At 38.9% G+C, this 16,978-nt stretch overlaps 1 long non-coding RNA gene across 1 annotated transcript; it reads left to right on the top strand.

The window, feature by feature from the left end:
* The first annotated feature begins 1,955 nt into the window (after positions 1-1,955).
* Positions 1,956-16,343, top strand: LOC122790293. Its single transcript, XR_006362982.1, has 2 exons — positions 1,956-2,034; positions 13,028-16,343. It is a non-coding gene; the product is annotated as an uncharacterized LOC122790293 (long non-coding RNA).
* Positions 16,344-16,978: the final 635 nt, after the last annotated feature.

The raw sequence follows: 16,978 nt of genomic DNA on the forward strand, positions 1-16,978 counted from the left end.
TACTGATGTAACACTGCCGATTTTTGCCTGGGTCATAAGGAGGCAGTGCAGGTACTTCCTGAAGGGTCCAGCATTGCTTCTGTATATAGACTTGGCTATATTTGACTCCTGACTGATATGTCTTCATTATATCAATGTGAGATCAAATACTTTTCTTCTGACTATATGTCTATGTACAATTGTGTTAGATTCTGGCAGGAACTGCCTTTGTGGGTTATGTACCTCCCTACTCCCCCCCCACCCCAGACACTGATGTACACATTTGATGAAATGTCTCTAACCAAAGAGATAAAAAGTGTAGCACAGTACAGTGTAATTCAATGGTTATTACTACTGTTTCACCAGGTGTGCCCCCTTAGTTTAATTCTTATCTGTAGAGCCTTCTTTGTGGAGTTTGAATGTTCTACTTAAGGGAGAAAGTTTTTTTTTCCTAGTGTTCGCTGTTTCTTTTCACACTCAAACAATCTGTTGGCAAATATTAGGAATGTATAGTTTTCCCTAGACATGTGTATGAGTTTTGATATGTGAATGTGTGTAGTGAGAATAAACTGGCATTTCCTCTAAGCCTAGATCTTGTTTTATTCTCCCTGTTTGCCAGGACATTTATCCCAAGGAGGTTCTATGGTTTCTTCTTTTGTAGTGAAAGCATTTTACACTGCCTTTGTGGGTTATGTACCTCCCCACCCCAGACACTGATGTACACATTTGAGTTCTGTCCTTTCATCACCTGATTTTGTCTACATATCATAGGAACTACTTAAAATAAGTCCTGAGATCATAGCACATCATTTTTGTACTTATGATCTACTAATCATTAATATCCAACTCATTCTGGACCCAGTAAAGAGCCGTGAATATGATATCTGCAATTAGGGTAACAGAAACTGGGGCTATAGCTACAGACTGCAAATATTACTACATACACACTTCTATTTGTTCTGTAAGGTACTGTGCATATGAAGATACTAATGAGAAGGACCTGGCTGAACACAACACAAACCAAGGACATGGCTAAAGACTGCCCATATTCCATACAATATATGGATATATATATATATATATATATATATATATATATATATAATATGTGTGTGTCTATATGTGTATATATATATATATATATATATGTATGTGTGTGTGTGTATATGTGTATATATATATATATATAAATTTAGTGCAGATACACACACACACGCGGACATACACACAAACTTAATTCAGTTTGTTTTATGGCTAGTTGCAGCTCAGCTACCATAAGAATATGAATTACTAGTTGTTGATAGCAGCCTAGACAGCCTCTGTTGAAATTTTTGTAATTTTATGTTCACATGATTTCTGATTATTGTGAGCAGGGTTACAGCCAGGCATACTAAATCTACCCAATTGCATATTTTTCTTCTCTTATATATATTGTGGCTCATAGAACATAAAATATTTAGAACCGTCAAAAGTAATGCCTACAGCCCCTCTTTTACATAGCATGCTGAGAAATAGGATCGCCCTTCTAAAATAGATTTTCACAATTTTAGCAATAGAAGTTGAAAATGTACAGTATTTTTTAAGTGTGGGGTAATTTTCGGTAAATGCATATATTTTTACAAATTAAGCTATTGGGGAATATAACATTTGAATACAAAACAGAAAGTTCTGGTGAAATTTATTCGTTTTCAAACATGCTGCTAGCAAGAGTTTAGTGACTTACTTGTTAAAGAATTTTTTCCCCCAAACTCTTAAACGTGATTAGTAATTCCAAATGTGTTAAATACCCAAAGTTGACAGTTATCACAGGTAGGTTAGGTTAAGCTCTGATTTCATTTAGTATGTTGTACCTTTCATACCTCACAGGTGATCCCTGTAATGAGCAATTAGCACACAGGGCTACATGTTGTGTTCTGTCTTTATATATAAAGCCTGGGGGGGAACAGAGTCAGGATGTTTTGTTGGCTGTTCTAAGAGGGATGTTAATATAGAGCAAGGTGTATCATAACTAACGTTCAAATGGTTGAAATGTGTTTGGGGCAGTCGTTTCGGAAGGTAAGAATTTAATACAGGGTGTAGACTTTAGGATATGCTGATGTAAGCGATTAGTTATGGTATGTTTGTTAATGTGGGAGAACGGCTTGTTACTGTTTTATGTTTAGACTTTTTAGTTAAGTTTGAGTTGTAACTGAATTGGCTGTTTTTTGTTTGCCATATTCATATCAAAGTTAAATAAAGTAGTACTGTGTAATTATGGAGCTTTGCTCTGAACGAGTCTTCAAGGCTCTCTCCTCACCGAGTATACTTCCCGCCGCGCGGCAGATAGGGCTTCATTTGGAAATATTTTGTCTTGTTTGTGCGAATGAGCGTTTAGGTCGGCCCTTTACGGGATGTAGTGTCCAACAAGTCAGAGGGCTGGAAAACTGTTATTCCCCTTGGTCTGGTTATCCTGTAAAACTGACTTGTGGTATTTAATTTACTGCTTTACACTTTCCAGATATTCGTGTGTTGGAGTTGGGGTGGTATCCTGCTGTGCTGGGGGTTGTCTTTAGGCTGGAAACGACTTGTATAAACCAGTTAGATTGTTCTGGTTAGCTTTATCAGTCCGTGGGGGGATTTGTCTGGAATAAATGTTTTTTCGTAAAAAAAATCTTGAGGTAGCGTAGCGAGCAAATCGCCTCTATAATTACCGTAGGTAAATACATCGAAGGCTGATAATTAAGAGCAAAGAAAAATGTTGAAGTAATTTTTTATGTATGTGAAGCTTATTTGACATACTCGAGTGAATCTTTCCAAGTACTGATTTGGTAATGCTAGATTCTCTAGATGAACAATTTTAATAGCGCCATGGTATTTAATGCATATGTAGTTCGCATAGAGCTTTTAAAAAAAGGCATTAGTCGATGTATAAATTAAGGGCAAGTAGGATTCGACTAAACATAAAATTTGTGGGGGATAATTGGAACGAAGTTTAGATTTGGAGTGACTTGGCGGGGGGGGGGGGCGCACCTTTTCAGACTTGGTATAAAAAAAAAAAATCTAGACAAAACGTCTACTTGGAGAAACGGTATAAAAAATGGACATATTGTAAATAACTTTCTAATCTCAGAGTATCAGACCAGGGTTTGTGTTGGCGTTGCATTGTCTTAAAGTATGAAGTCTGAAAACCAAGTGATTAGCTTCAAATGTTATGAGGAACGGGACAAAATCGGCAGTGTTACAGCAGTACCCCAACACCCACCAGCAGGTGATGTTGTAAAGTGATGAATAAACACGTTGATGTTTTTTGTGAGATGTGCGTTTTGTTTCATGACTGGTACTGAGGCCTCAAACCATACCTCGTGTACCTCATTACGAGGAACGTACCTCATTTGGGGTCTTGGTTCACGTACCTTAGTTCCACATTGAAAGTGAAATCCATTGTAAATAGAAATGAATCATATTAATTCATTAAGAGAACTTCAAGTAAAACCAGTATATTTTAACAATCTTATGACCTTCTTAGTTGAAGTTAGTAATTAGTATGTGCTCCACACTTTGCCCATTTGTTCCACATTGAGACTAGTGTTCCTCATAGGTTAGTATTAGGCTAACTACCCTTGTGGGCTATCTTAAGCCTAGTCAGTTACCCCCTGTGAGACTCAAACCTTGCACCTTGTGTTTGTGAGGTAAACACATTAACCATTATGCTAACCTCCCACCCATGTTGGAGATGGATGGTTGAGACCTATGCCTCAAACAATTTGATTTTGCAGGTGGCTGCACCCCCCCCCCCCACCTTGTTACTTAAATATCCCAATTCCAAGAACACACTACATTGAATAGCTGTCTGACATTTTCTTTTGCATAAATGTTGCAAGGTAGTTGTGGCTAGGGGTTGTTTTCCCACAGTACTACTCGAGTTTTGTCAAATATGTGCAGTAATTTAATTGGTTGTCACATGCTGCTTAGTGTCTGTAGGCTATAGCACATTTTGTAACTGTTAGTAGGTCCTTGCCCTTCTCCATTTTATATATTTGCCTGTGGTTTTGTAATATACTTTTACCTGGTGTACTGATCACTAAACAGACTGCAGTTTAATTAGCAATTGGCTTTGTATACTTCACTGTTCGAGCTAACACTTAGGTAGTCATTTGTCCTCTTTGTAGAAAGTGAAACTTGGACAATGTTTTTATATATTATACTGCTAACTCTGTCAAACTAATTCTGCATATCTATGGTTATATAAAGGAGAAGCTAAATGCGATATTAATCTGTATGCAAATGTGATGTCACCAGTAAATCTGCATGTGAAATCGATCATACGTCATTTGCATGGTACGTCACAGCCACTAGGTATGTCAGTTACTCTGGCCCGTCCATTTCTGCACCAACCATTGTGTGTTTGGGGGGGGGGGGGTACTGTTGTCAAACCCAACTCAAAAATCTGCACACGAGATGTGAGGAGGGTCAATGCATGCACTACCTTACAAGAATGTATGCAAGTCTTGGAACATACTCCCCTAGTATAGTAAATATTGTCTGGTGGCATGTAGTAAATATTGTCTGGTGGCATGTTTTGGACTTGCATTCCCTGATTTTTCAGGTGTCTAAAGTGCTTTTCCAGCCTTTCAGGATGGTGTAGGGGATTCTAGAATTGATGAGGTAAGAGGGTCCTCTTTCAGTGTTTTTAAATCCTGAGTTTATGCAAGGATGGACCATAGGTATGTCCCATGTTACTTTAGTCTCTGCACTTGTTTAATCTCAAAATCTGTTTTCAGTGGAGTCATTGTGAGAGTTTTTGGGAGAGGGGTTAGGAGCTGCGTGAAAGCTCCATGGGCTCTGAAGTAGACAAGCTTTTCTAAGCATGATTGGCTGCAGGTAAAAATGTTGCATTTTAGTATGCTACCTTTTATTTCCCCCAGAGGGGTAGTGTCCAGAGGATGCTCTAGTCCATTATTGGCTTCCAGGTCTCTGTGCATATCCACCTCTTCCATTGATCCCAAATGTGCTGCAGGAAGCCCACAGACTGAAGTGTTCAGTGTTTTGTCATTGCTCCCTTTTGGCCTCCAGTGTGGTTCCCCTTCCTGTGGTCTCATCTCCAGTATCTGCCTTGGATACCGGATACCATTCTGGATCTCCTCTCACCCCTTAGAACAGAAATAGCAACCTTTGATCCCTTTGTATAACTGCATGGTTTCTCCACTGTCCATAACGGTCCAGGCTGTCAGGAAAACTATTCTAGCCATTCAAACTGTCAATTTGCTCAACAGTAAGTGGAAACATTTCTCCTTTCGGGCTGTGGAAAGGAAGCTTTCCATTTCTCAGCATTGGTGTCAAGATATTCTTATCCCTTTTATCAAGAAGGTGCCAGTTTCTCTACCATAACTACAATTGGTGGCCATCTCTAATTTTCTTAATGGGGAACGTACCTTTTCCAGAGAAGGTATTTTCCTTATTAGGCCTCCTGTCCAAGATCCTTCTCCCCTTGGGATCTTCTCCCCTTGGGATCTGATTGTGTCTCAGACCTGAGACTGCATTTGTGTGCGTCTTGAAGACTGCCCTTGTGGCCATAACTTTTGCTAAGAGGGTCTCCATTACAAGCCTTGTCCTCCAAACCACCACATCCTCAAGGACAAGGTGGCCTTGCAAAACAAATCCTACCTTCATGCCCAAGGTAGCCACTGAATATCAATCGGGCTATTCAGTTACCTGTCTTCTAATTTTAACATACAAATATCTCCTACTTTGGGTGTACATAGGCAGTTAATTTTATTTGCACAGGACTAAATCTTTTAGAAACCTGCTTAGTCTGTAGCCTTCTCCTAGATGTGGCCAGGCAGTGTCCAAAATTTCTAAAATGGATTTGGAACTGCATTTCCACTGTTTAAGTACTTTGTTACCTTGTCAGCCTTATCTGTTAATGTCTAGATAACATTTGTGCTGTGTCCACTTGATTTACTTGCACCTTTATAAGTGGATATGGTCTTGGATCCTCTTTTGGTTCCATGGTACTTGGGCACATCTTCCATAAGGCTCCCCAGAATCTTTTGCAGCAGATAATTCTGAGGCTCTCCAGAATCTTTTGCAGCAGAAAATTCTGACAGTCAACTTATCAGAGTAACAGTTATGTACTTTCCATAACTTGGCATCTTATTTTATTTCATTATTACTCTGTTACTGCTGACCTTCACCCAGTCATGTGTTCTGGAGGATCTGAAAATGCTGAAGTCTAGGGCTCCTGTGCTTCTGCTCCTTGGTGTAGAATTGGGATAAATGTGCAAGTATAGATATCTATGTGCATTCTCCAGGGTTTCAATGCCCTCAATCTGATGGAGTAGAAAGGGATTATGGGAGAGGGAGGAGCTTGAATATGAAGTGCCAGATTAGGTTCTGTATCCAATCATGAAGAATAACTTAAATAGAATAACAGATGCCAAGTTATGAACAATGAAATGGTAACTTAATTCCCTTCTAGTGTTGTAAAACTTTCTAATCCCAAGATCTTCAGTTGACCAATCTGTGAAGCCAAAGTGTATTCCACAAAAGGAACAATGTTCCAGTCTTGTGTTTTTTTACCTCACTTTGGTTTTAACCAGACTGGCTTATATAGATCTGCATCATGAAGTTTTATACTGAAATTCAGATAAGTTTGTCCATCTGCAATTAGAGTTCCTGTAATTGCGTGAATATTTCAGTTGTAATAGAACACAACTGCTGTGCAGACTTGTGGCAAAGCAACTTCTTGTTAAAAATTCAGGATTAAGGTGGAACAAATTCACCTGCAGCTTTCACAAGTTAAATACACCCTTTAGTGTTATAACCAAACTTACTGCAAAAAGTATGCTGCCAAGTTGGGATAAATATTCCCATTTTTTGTTCATAATAAACTTGGTTGCATAGCCCAACATAACGAAGCATCTAAATTGAACCACCACAATTCTCCTAAATTGGGCACTTCCCTGAATAAACTTGATATAAATGTAATCGAGTTTAAAGCCTAATGTCCTTGTTATAATTCTCTTATAAAAAGGATGAAAACTAGAACTGGGTTTCCTGCATGCCAGTAGTAATTCTTAAATGTGCATGTATATGAAGTTCAACTCTATACATGCTGCAGAAACTCCCCATTTTGCCATGACTTGAGTTATGAAACTAGGCAAACAAAGTTTATATTGGTGCATATTGAGGGACCACCAGCCATTGTGTCTAGACAAGTTAGTGCATTAAACTTAGTATAATGTGCAAATTTGAAGCTACTAGTGTACAGTTGAGTAGATAACCAGTCCTAATGTGTTTTTTGAGACCTGGATACCAAGCAATTCACCTTAAGAGGTGAATCTTGCCATCCATGCCTAACACCTAATAGATTAGATTAGGATTGGTGACTCTCATAAAGCTCCGCACTAAATTTTATACCAAGTGTTGCTGGGTTTAAAAGCCATAACTCCTTCCATACTCCTATATTTAGTTCCTTAGTCTGTTTTGTACAAGTGCAGGACTGAATTCAGAGATACCTGTCCCAAGACGGGTAAATGTGCATCTTCTAGTAACATGTTCATAACGAAGTAAAGGACAAATTAGAATAAACAATGCAGATGAACTTAATTCTGCCCGTCACTTGCCCCCTACTGGTAGATTACTACCCAACCCAAGACCTGATTTAAACAGGGAGTGGTTTAAAATTTAAAGGTCTGGTTTCACAACTCTAGCACTTCTGATTTGCCTTTTTATGGATATCTCAGCATAACTACACTACGTGCACTACAATGCTGTTATGCAGTTTGGGTACAACAGTGTTCAAGTATGCAATGGCATGCCAGGGTGTCTCAGTATGTGAAATAAACTTTCTTAACCACTGAAATACAATTGTCTGATGGCTATGCTACCATTACTCGACACAAGACCATTCTGTAATGCTTAGTTCATACCTCTCTACCTCAGTGCAAGAAATCTAGACAAAGCCTGACTAAGGGGGAACAAGGGCCCAAAAATAGGGACTCATTTTAAATATTACTCTTTATAAACTTAAAGTTGCTAAAGTAACAGGGTTTTTTCTACATTTTCTTAACTCAAATATGTCATTTAGTAACTTCAGTCCACACATCACCCCAATAATTTGCCAGAAAAACACAGACCAAAAATATAAGCCAAAATTCTGGACAGTTGAGAGGTATGGCTTAGCTTCTTCATACTTTGCTGTTGGTGCAGAGTTATCCCCTGTACCTTGGTAAGGAGTCCTTGCAACCAGTTAGTTTCTAGGGCAGCCCATTTGAATCGCAGTACTGCTGTCTATTCAGAAACTCATTTGTGGACCCCTGTATTTGCTGTGTCTCTCTTTAGGGACCAGATGCTTTTCTGAAACCTGCAGCAGAACCTCCTTGATGTTTTTCTGCATACCTTGGGCTTTCTTTTGGAACAGTGCCATCTTAAGCATGCATGCTTGAGTTTTCAGTTTTATTGTTGTGGACTAGTAAAATTGAATACTGTTGCTGAATATTCAGTTTCATAAGAATACTGTTGCTGAATATTCAGTTTCATAAGAATACTGTTGCTGAATATTCAGTTTCATAAGAATACTGTTGCTGAATATTCAGTTTCATAAGAATACTGTTGCTGAATATTCAGTTTCATAAGAATACTGTTGCTGAATATTCAGTTTCATAAGAATACTGTTGCTGAATATTCAGTTTCATAAGAATACTGTTGCTGAATATTCAGTTTCATAAGAATACTGTTGCTGAATATTCAGTTTCATAAGAATACTGTTGCTGAATATTCAGTTTCATAAGAATACTGTTGCTGAATATTCAGTTTCATAAGAATAAGAATACTGTTGCTGAATATATTCAGTTTCATAAGAATAAGAATACTGTTGCTGAATATATTCAGTTTCATAAGAATAAGAATACTGTTGCTGAATATATTCAGTTTCATAAGAATAAGAATACTGTTGCTGAATATGTTCAGTTTCATAAGACTTTGCATCAAATCAAAAACTGTCCAATGAATTTACATGTTTCCAGACTAGTGAATGACTAGGATTTTCCTAGTTTTTATAACACCGCTCTAAATTTGTATTAGTTGGATAAAGGCACAAGTTGAAAGCAGGCAGTTAAGTGCAGTGATTTTGATTACTAAAAAATCAATTTGGCACTGAAAGACCTGTTCACATTCAGAGTATAATGGTTGCAAATGAGTTCAGTACACAATATTCAGCTGCAGGTGGTATCCAGTAGACAAACTTGTAGTGAGCTTGCAACATTCTAACTTTTGACGCTAGTGTCCTAATACTAGGATAATCTCACTTTCTCCCTTGTGCCCCATAATGCTCCCCATTCAGGGAGTACCACTTGACTGTCCAGAGCCGTACAATTAACTTGTGCCTGTTGTGGTTGGGGCTCTTCTCATGAAAATGCTTTAAAGTTCAGCATTAAAGGAGTTGGCCAAAATCCATTTGTCATTCCATTAGCATGTCCCTAGTAGGCATTGTGGACTTTGCAATTGCACAAGACAAGGCTCCATCTACATCCATCTTAAACTCCATTAAAGGATACAATGACCCTTGTCAAGGAGGGATGATCCCTGCTGTTTGAGACAAATTATCAGAGTAAGGATGACTTTCAGGGTCCCACCTGAAGAGGCCACTGGCCTAGGAGTGCATCTGGAGTTATATGTGGTGGGTCTTGTCACTTTCTATTGTGTCAACTCCCTTTAGGGTGACCTTGTTTCAATCTGAACTATCCACACCAGTCTGGCTCAATATGAGCTATCTGACACTGATGCAAAGTTGGGGTTCCATTTGTCCAGAATGGACAAGCTGTCATTGGTTTGAGACTTTTTCACAAGTTCCTGTGCTGCTAGTCCCTGTGGGGTGTATCTACCTTTTTAGAGCAAGGAATTTGGACAAAGCCATACATTAGAGGCTCAAATAGGGATGCATTTTAAATATTCCTCTTACAAACTTAAAGCTGCTAGAACAGGGGTTTGCATTAGCATGAGTTGTCTGAAAAGTGTAACGTTTCAAACTTGGATCATTCTGACTTCAGTCCACATTAATTTCCCCAGAAACCACAATTGAACAGACCAAAATGAGACATCTGGACAGTTGAAGTAATGCCCACGGGTTATCTGGTTCAAATGGCTTGCTCCCTTTAAGCAGTTTTATAGTGGTGAGAATTCAGTATTGATAATCCTGATCCCACCTCAATGGGACAAACCTACCATGTTTTCTAAGTGGTGATTCTTGCCCCTGTAAGCTATCTAAGGCTGCCTCTAAGTCTACCATACAGGTGGTACCCCTCTCCTCTATCTAGAAAGACTGTTGCACTAATTTTAATATATAAATATCATCCTTGGATAGCCATAAGGTAGAACTACAGCTATCCATTTCATTCAGTATAGAATTGCATCATTTCTGGCAAATTAACTCTACTTAAGTCCGTCTTTGGCCTGATCCCACTGCATGCCTGTACTAAAGGCCTAGACTATTCAATAGTTTAAAATTCAAACAAATATTTTCACTCAGTTCCACAAACTCACCACATCTAGAGGATGAAGTGAAATGCCTTGTCCATTATGATACAGGTTTAAAGCTACATTATAAGACCATCTCAAACCCACATGGTTATTCTATCCTACCACGTACCGTGACATTCCAGTTTTAGGCATGCAGTTGGATCATTCACAGTTAACAGTGGGTCTGCTGCTTTACCTGAAGTGCAGGTTCTTGTTTGGTTAGATATTGGGTCTATACGCAAAACTGCTAAAGCTACTGAAAGTCGCTCAATGCCAACATACCTCAATTTGTGTTTATTGTAAAATTCCTTGTTTATTTCTTCAGGGTATATTACTGTTGAGCAACTTTCTAATTTGATCTGTAACATCTGGTAACTACTGAATTGACACCTGCTCCTATCTGAACCCAGCCCCCTTACCTGTACAACACTTCTGCTTGGGTTGTCTCCTATTCTGTGTGCTCTAACCAGTCTAACTTTGTCAAGGACCTTTCCACCCATTGCAGAGCTGCCCATGAGCTTTGGTTAAATTTGCAGTAAAACTCGAAACGTGTTTTGCAATAATGGTACAAGTAAAACCCACCAGCACTAAACATTAATTTTTAACTGAATCTGACCTTACACCAGCTCCACTGGTCTATCTCTTGAGATTAGAATGATAATGGAGCCTTGCATTTAGAATACGACATCCCAGTTGCAGATGTGTAGACCACATGCAAGGCTTGCATTTGGTACGTTTGTCCTTATAGTTTTTGCTTGGGGAGACTATGCATGCAATCACCATGCAGCAGTAAAGTCTTTAACAAGGCTGTAGCCATAATGCACAATGTTAAGTACAAGTAATCCTGGAAGCAGTGGGTGTTAGCAAGTTGGACACCATTAACTAATTCGGCATACAAGGAAGACCCGTGCACATGGGTGGTACACGGACATGTTTCAGTCAAACCATGCCACAATTGTTTTTGCTCCTTATTTTTCATTTGAATATGAAATAAGATGGCTCAAATATTAACATGCAGTATGATGCTGCATTTATTATGCAGTCATTGGTTCATAGGTAGGTACTAGGCTATTGGCCCTAGGGCCTATATAAACCTAGCCAAAAAGGTACCTTGGATTTCACCACCCAAGAACATTTTTCCAGTGCCCCTGTCGGCAATGTAACTACCCCCCCTTCACAGAACAAAAGGGACAGTATTGGCTTTCTACCGTCTGGCCCCAGGTGCCTCTAGTTTATCTGCATAGTCAGTTTCTGATGCTTTATCTATGAAATACTGGGATGTTGCATCATATCCCAAAATCTGAAATGGAAGCTGTTTGGCTAGATCTAATGCTACAAGGAGGCACACCTTCCCATTTTAGAGGGTGAAGGGGGGAGCAAAGCCCTCTACTTCCAAAATTGTTAAATCTGTAAATTTCAGATTACTGCTGTTAACCATACCGATTTTCACAATGTCCAGATTTTTGCCTCTTATTTAGTGTTCCTCCTAAAAATCTGTACTTGTTTTCTGGCATATCGCTAAAGATTGAAGTCATTAAATGACAAAATTTTGAGTGACTCTGCATCCTTCAGAAAATTCATGCTAATCTATTCTATCAATTTTCTAAGTCTGTAAGAGCAATATTTAAAATATGCCCCCCCCCCCCAATCATGTTAATCTTTGTCCAGGTTTTCTGCTCTAAGAGCTTGAGAGGTATGTATGTAACCTGGTCTGAAGATGCTGTTTTGGGTGAGCCTGTGATAAGGGGCAATTTTCTATATATCCAAACGTTTGCTTCAGTGACCAGACACTGAGTCAACACCGTCTTCAATATACACTTGCTGTGGCCTCTATGTGCAGAAGACTTGACTTTGTCTTGCTACCCATGTGACCTAGCGCCTGCCTAGATAATGCAACCTAGCCGTTTTTTAATAAACATGTAGTACCTTCAGCTGGAAAGGAAACTTTTCAGAATTGTGCTCACAACCAGCTTTCCACTTATGCCAGTACCTAGACACCCACTGGATCGCAAGGTTTGAAACCCAAAGATTGAGTTATAGGTTGAAGTCTCTCACATTTCGTTCTGTGATAATGATATGATCTGCTGCTTTTGTTGCTGTTACTGTTTGTAGGTCTTTCCAAATTGTCAGTAATCATGTTCACACTTTCATAATGCTGGAAATGAATACATCTTGCTGCAATAAGAAACTACGAAAGATAGGCTACCAGGTCACAAAGGAATTGGGATATGCAGTTGTTGCAAAATTAACATGGCTTGCAATGTTGAATAAAGCAGACTGATTCCCAATTTACCCTTTTGGCTTACTAATTACCATAGCTAAATCTATACGCATTCCTGGCTATTGCACAACAGCAATGTTTCTATTTTCCCAGATAACTGCCTTCCTCCTGATGTGGAGCATTTACTTCTACATAGCTGCTGGTAGTATAACTTTACAGTAAGTGGAGTTGATTATAAGAAGATAGCAGAAAGGAATGAGCAGCAGTTTCTTTTACTCTAAAAATTGAGTTATCACTTAACTGTGTAATTTCTCCTCCATTTCTTTCCAGAGACTTACTGGTCTGCAAGCAATAAAAGGGTCCTGGGGTTGAAGACTTCAAAGGTAGGAGATGATTTTCTTTTGGTTCTTGTGAAGCCATCACCATGCATTTTAAGATTGTTATTGTGCTGCGACAGGCATTTATCACTTTGGAATGGACAAACTTGGAAGTTCTGAGTTGCTAGTGCATTTGGCTAGATGAAGTGCTGAGTTGCTAGTGCATTTGGCTAGATGAAGTGCTGAGTTGCTAGTGCATTTGGCTAGATGAAGTGCTGAGTTGCTAGTGCATTTGGCTAGATGAAGTGCTGAGTTGCTAGTGCATTTGGCTAGATGAAGTGCTGAGTTGCTAGTGCATTTGGCTAGATGAAGTGCTGAGTTGCTAGTGCATTTGGCTAGATGAAGTGCTGAGTTGCTAGTGCATTTGGCTAGATGAAGTGCTGAGTTGCTAGTGCATTTGGCTAGATGGAGTGCTGAGTTGCTAGTGCATTTGGCTAGATGGAAGTGCTGAGTTGCTAGTGCATTTGGCTAGATTTTCTTTGGCTGCGACAGGCATTTATCACATTGGAATGGACAAACTTATAGTGCTGAGTTGCTAGTGCATTTGGCTAGATAGAAGTGCTGAGTTGCTAGTGCAGTTGCGATTTCTTAATGTGTACTGTGAAGATTGTCTACATGAGCAACTTCAAATCTCCAAGGCTGACGCATGGACAGTCCCTCTTCTGGCTGTGACCCCAGGATTGAAGATCACCAAAGGTAGGAAACTTAAATTGTACAGTAAGCTCAGATTCTGAACTGTTTTTTTCTGCAGGTGAAAGAATTCTGGGGTTGAAGATCTTCTAAAGGTAAGGAACATTTCATACTTTTTGCCAATTCACTGCTTATACTAAAGTGACATTGTCAGAGCATTTACTAGAGGATCACTTCAGGAACAGAAATGGATGTAACTTTCAGTGTATTTGTCCAAGCTGTAGCCTTGTCATGCTGTTTAATCCTGATAATGGACTTGAATCTGCACCGTTAAGGCTGCTTTTAATTTCAAATATCATTTGACTTGGTATGCGTTTCACTGTAGCTGAAAATGTGCATTTTTATGCAGACTCTAAGATTGGCAAATTCTGTGACGTGTACAACTAAATAGGGAATTGCTGGCTCTTGGTTTTATTTGGATAGGGTAAGTTTCTGGAGGTAGGTAGCTGCAATTGAATTAGACTAACAAGTCAAACATTTGTTTAGCTTGGAATATGCTGATAATGGTTTATCACTAAGGAATGGCACCTTCAGGAAGTCACATGACTGCTCACTAGCTTATAAATTTCATGGTACCTTCGTCGTATTTGATCTCTTATGATCAGGACTAAAAGAGCTTATAACAGTTCATTCCGTGTGCATCCATGTAGGATTTTATTCTGTTTCTGTGTCTGACCTAGAGGCTGGCATGCATCTCATCTGTAGTTGTATGGTGATGGATACAGCAAAACTGAATTTGACTTGGGGTGGTGGCATTTTACAGGATGTTTCTGTAACTAATCTTTTACATAAATGGCAGCAAGAGGACCCCAGGACTGAAGGCAAAATCTGTCAAAGGAGAAGTACCAAAGGTAGGTAACTCTTATTTAATATATGCATCCTTGTTTCCTGCTCTGAAGGAATGTTTAAATGTGGCAATGTATTGTGATTTTATCGTAGCTAATCTTTAAGCTAGCACTCAATCTGAGCATGGTTAGCATGTCAGGCTTGTTACTTTAGTTCTGTTTGGTATACATAGCCATAATTGAAATACCTAGACTCTGGCAGGCTGCATCAATGACCAAGTTTGAGTGCGCTTATTCTATGAAATTGACTTCAGCTGAAGTCAGTTTTATAGGGTGAAGGTGCTCAGTAAGTGATGTGGCAGTTAATTTTATGTTAATTGACAGTAATGTAGAGCTGCAATGTTTGCATCTTAATGTCTCCCTTGGGAGTGGCCTGTCCAAATGGTGCTGTTTTGGTCTAGAAATTTCTAGTAGCTGGTATGTTTGTGGCATTTGTTAGCAAATCTTTGAGTGCATGTAAGGAACCAACTGCTGCTGGTTATAGACTTTTTTAGCAGGCTTAATACTATCCTGTAAAACCATTCCATAATTTTATTACTGTATCTACCTATCTGTACTTGGTATTCAATTGTGTGCTTTTTTATTTTCATGTAAGTTTGTCTTGACGGTTGTGTCACATTTGGAGCTTTTCTCCCCAGGCCTCTGCTGAAAATGGGTTCCTGACCCAGTCGGACTTTCCCAATAAATGTTCAGTTCTGGCATATTTCTTCCCCTCGTAAATGGCATGACGGTTGTGTGTCATTTGGAGCTTTTCTCCCCAGGCCTCTGCTGAAAATGGGTTCCTGACCCAGTCGGACTTTCCCAATAAATGTTCAGTTCTGGCATATTTCTTCCCCTCGTAAATGGCATCACAGGTAGCCATGATTTCTGGTGAGCTGGCAAACTAAAAAATGTTTCTAACATCAGAAGTAACATTTTTGCAGTGAGCAAACTCAAAGCCTCTTAAACTTGTGTATATCATCTTGGCCGATTTTTAGTTAAGTGATCTCCTCTTCATGTTCATCAAAATTACTTTAAATTACCATCACTGTTCCCATAAACCAAGGCAGTAAGCATTAAACCTCTCCTGATAGAATACATTTACCTTTTAGGAAGATGCAGTAGAAACCTTTCAGTTGAATGCACAGTTTTATCTTCGTTAAGCACTTTTTAGTAAAGTATAACCAGATATCCTATTTGCTACAGGGATGCACATCTCTATAGTATAAGGTTGTGATGGGCTAGAGCTTCACAGGTGCACAGCCAGTAGTAGGCAATATCTTCAATGATCACATAATAGGTTGGATGGGGTAGAGTGAAAGGGCCTTGTAGAACAAATGAGCGGAAATGGCATTTTGCTAGTTGTATTTATCTAGGAGTAGGGGTGATGGTGAATACACTGGACTTGACTGAAGGCTAAATGGCATGACCCAGAATCCATGAGGGATTTGGGTCATACCATCCTATATAAGGGATGAGGGATTTTCTTTCTGTCCATTTAACAACCCTTACTGCAGTTATGTTCAGTTGTAAAATGAATTTCCCTGTAAAAATTGTGTGGTTAAGTACTACATTTTGTTCCATGCTGCTTATACTGTTAGTAATTTTTGCAGAGTTGCCTTGATACTGTGAATAAAGTTTGTGAACCACTGTGAATAAAGTTTGTGAACCACTGTGAATAAAGTTTGTGAACCACTGTTGAATAAAGTTTGTGAACCACTGTTGAATAAAGTTTGTGAACCACTGTTGAATAAAGTTTGTGAACCACTGTTGAATAACCACTGTTGAATAAAGTTTGTGAACCACTGTTGAATAAAGTTTGTGAACCACTGTGAATAAAGCTTGTGAACCACTGTGAATAAAGCTTGTGAACCACTGTGAATAAAGCTTGTGAACCACTGTGAATAAAGCTTGTGAACCACTGTGAATAAAGCTTGTGAACCACTGTGAATAAAGCTGGTCTTCTCTTGATTTGGCTTTTAGTTTTATAGGACCTACTTCTAAATCAAATGGACTAATGGACTGTGACTCCATATAATCACTTGCCCCATAAATTGTTGCTTAAATTGGATATACCTAAGAGTACTTCTAAAGTATGCCTTTAGTGATTGTGTATTTATGTAAGACTTGCCATTTTCAAAACTAGGTTCATGACTATATATAAATGCTCTTTCATTAGGTAAATGTTGCCTAAACCTGAAAATTTGGAAATATCTGTTGTAGCATTCTGTGTAGTGATCCATCTACATAATATACTAATACTACACATGGCATTACCACTAATGACCAGTTAAGTATTTCATGTGCAACACTACTTCGTGGAATTGATATGTTGACTATTGACGGTCTTTGGGGGTAGATGCATTTCAACCTTTAATATTGGCTTTGCA

Source organism: Protopterus annectens, chromosome 16.part0 (assembly GCF_019279795.1).
Source record: "Protopterus annectens isolate FY-2018-M chromosome 16.part0, PAN1.0, whole genome shotgun sequence".
Taxonomy (NCBI): domain Eukaryota; kingdom Metazoa; phylum Chordata; order Ceratodontiformes; family Protopteridae; genus Protopterus; species Protopterus annectens.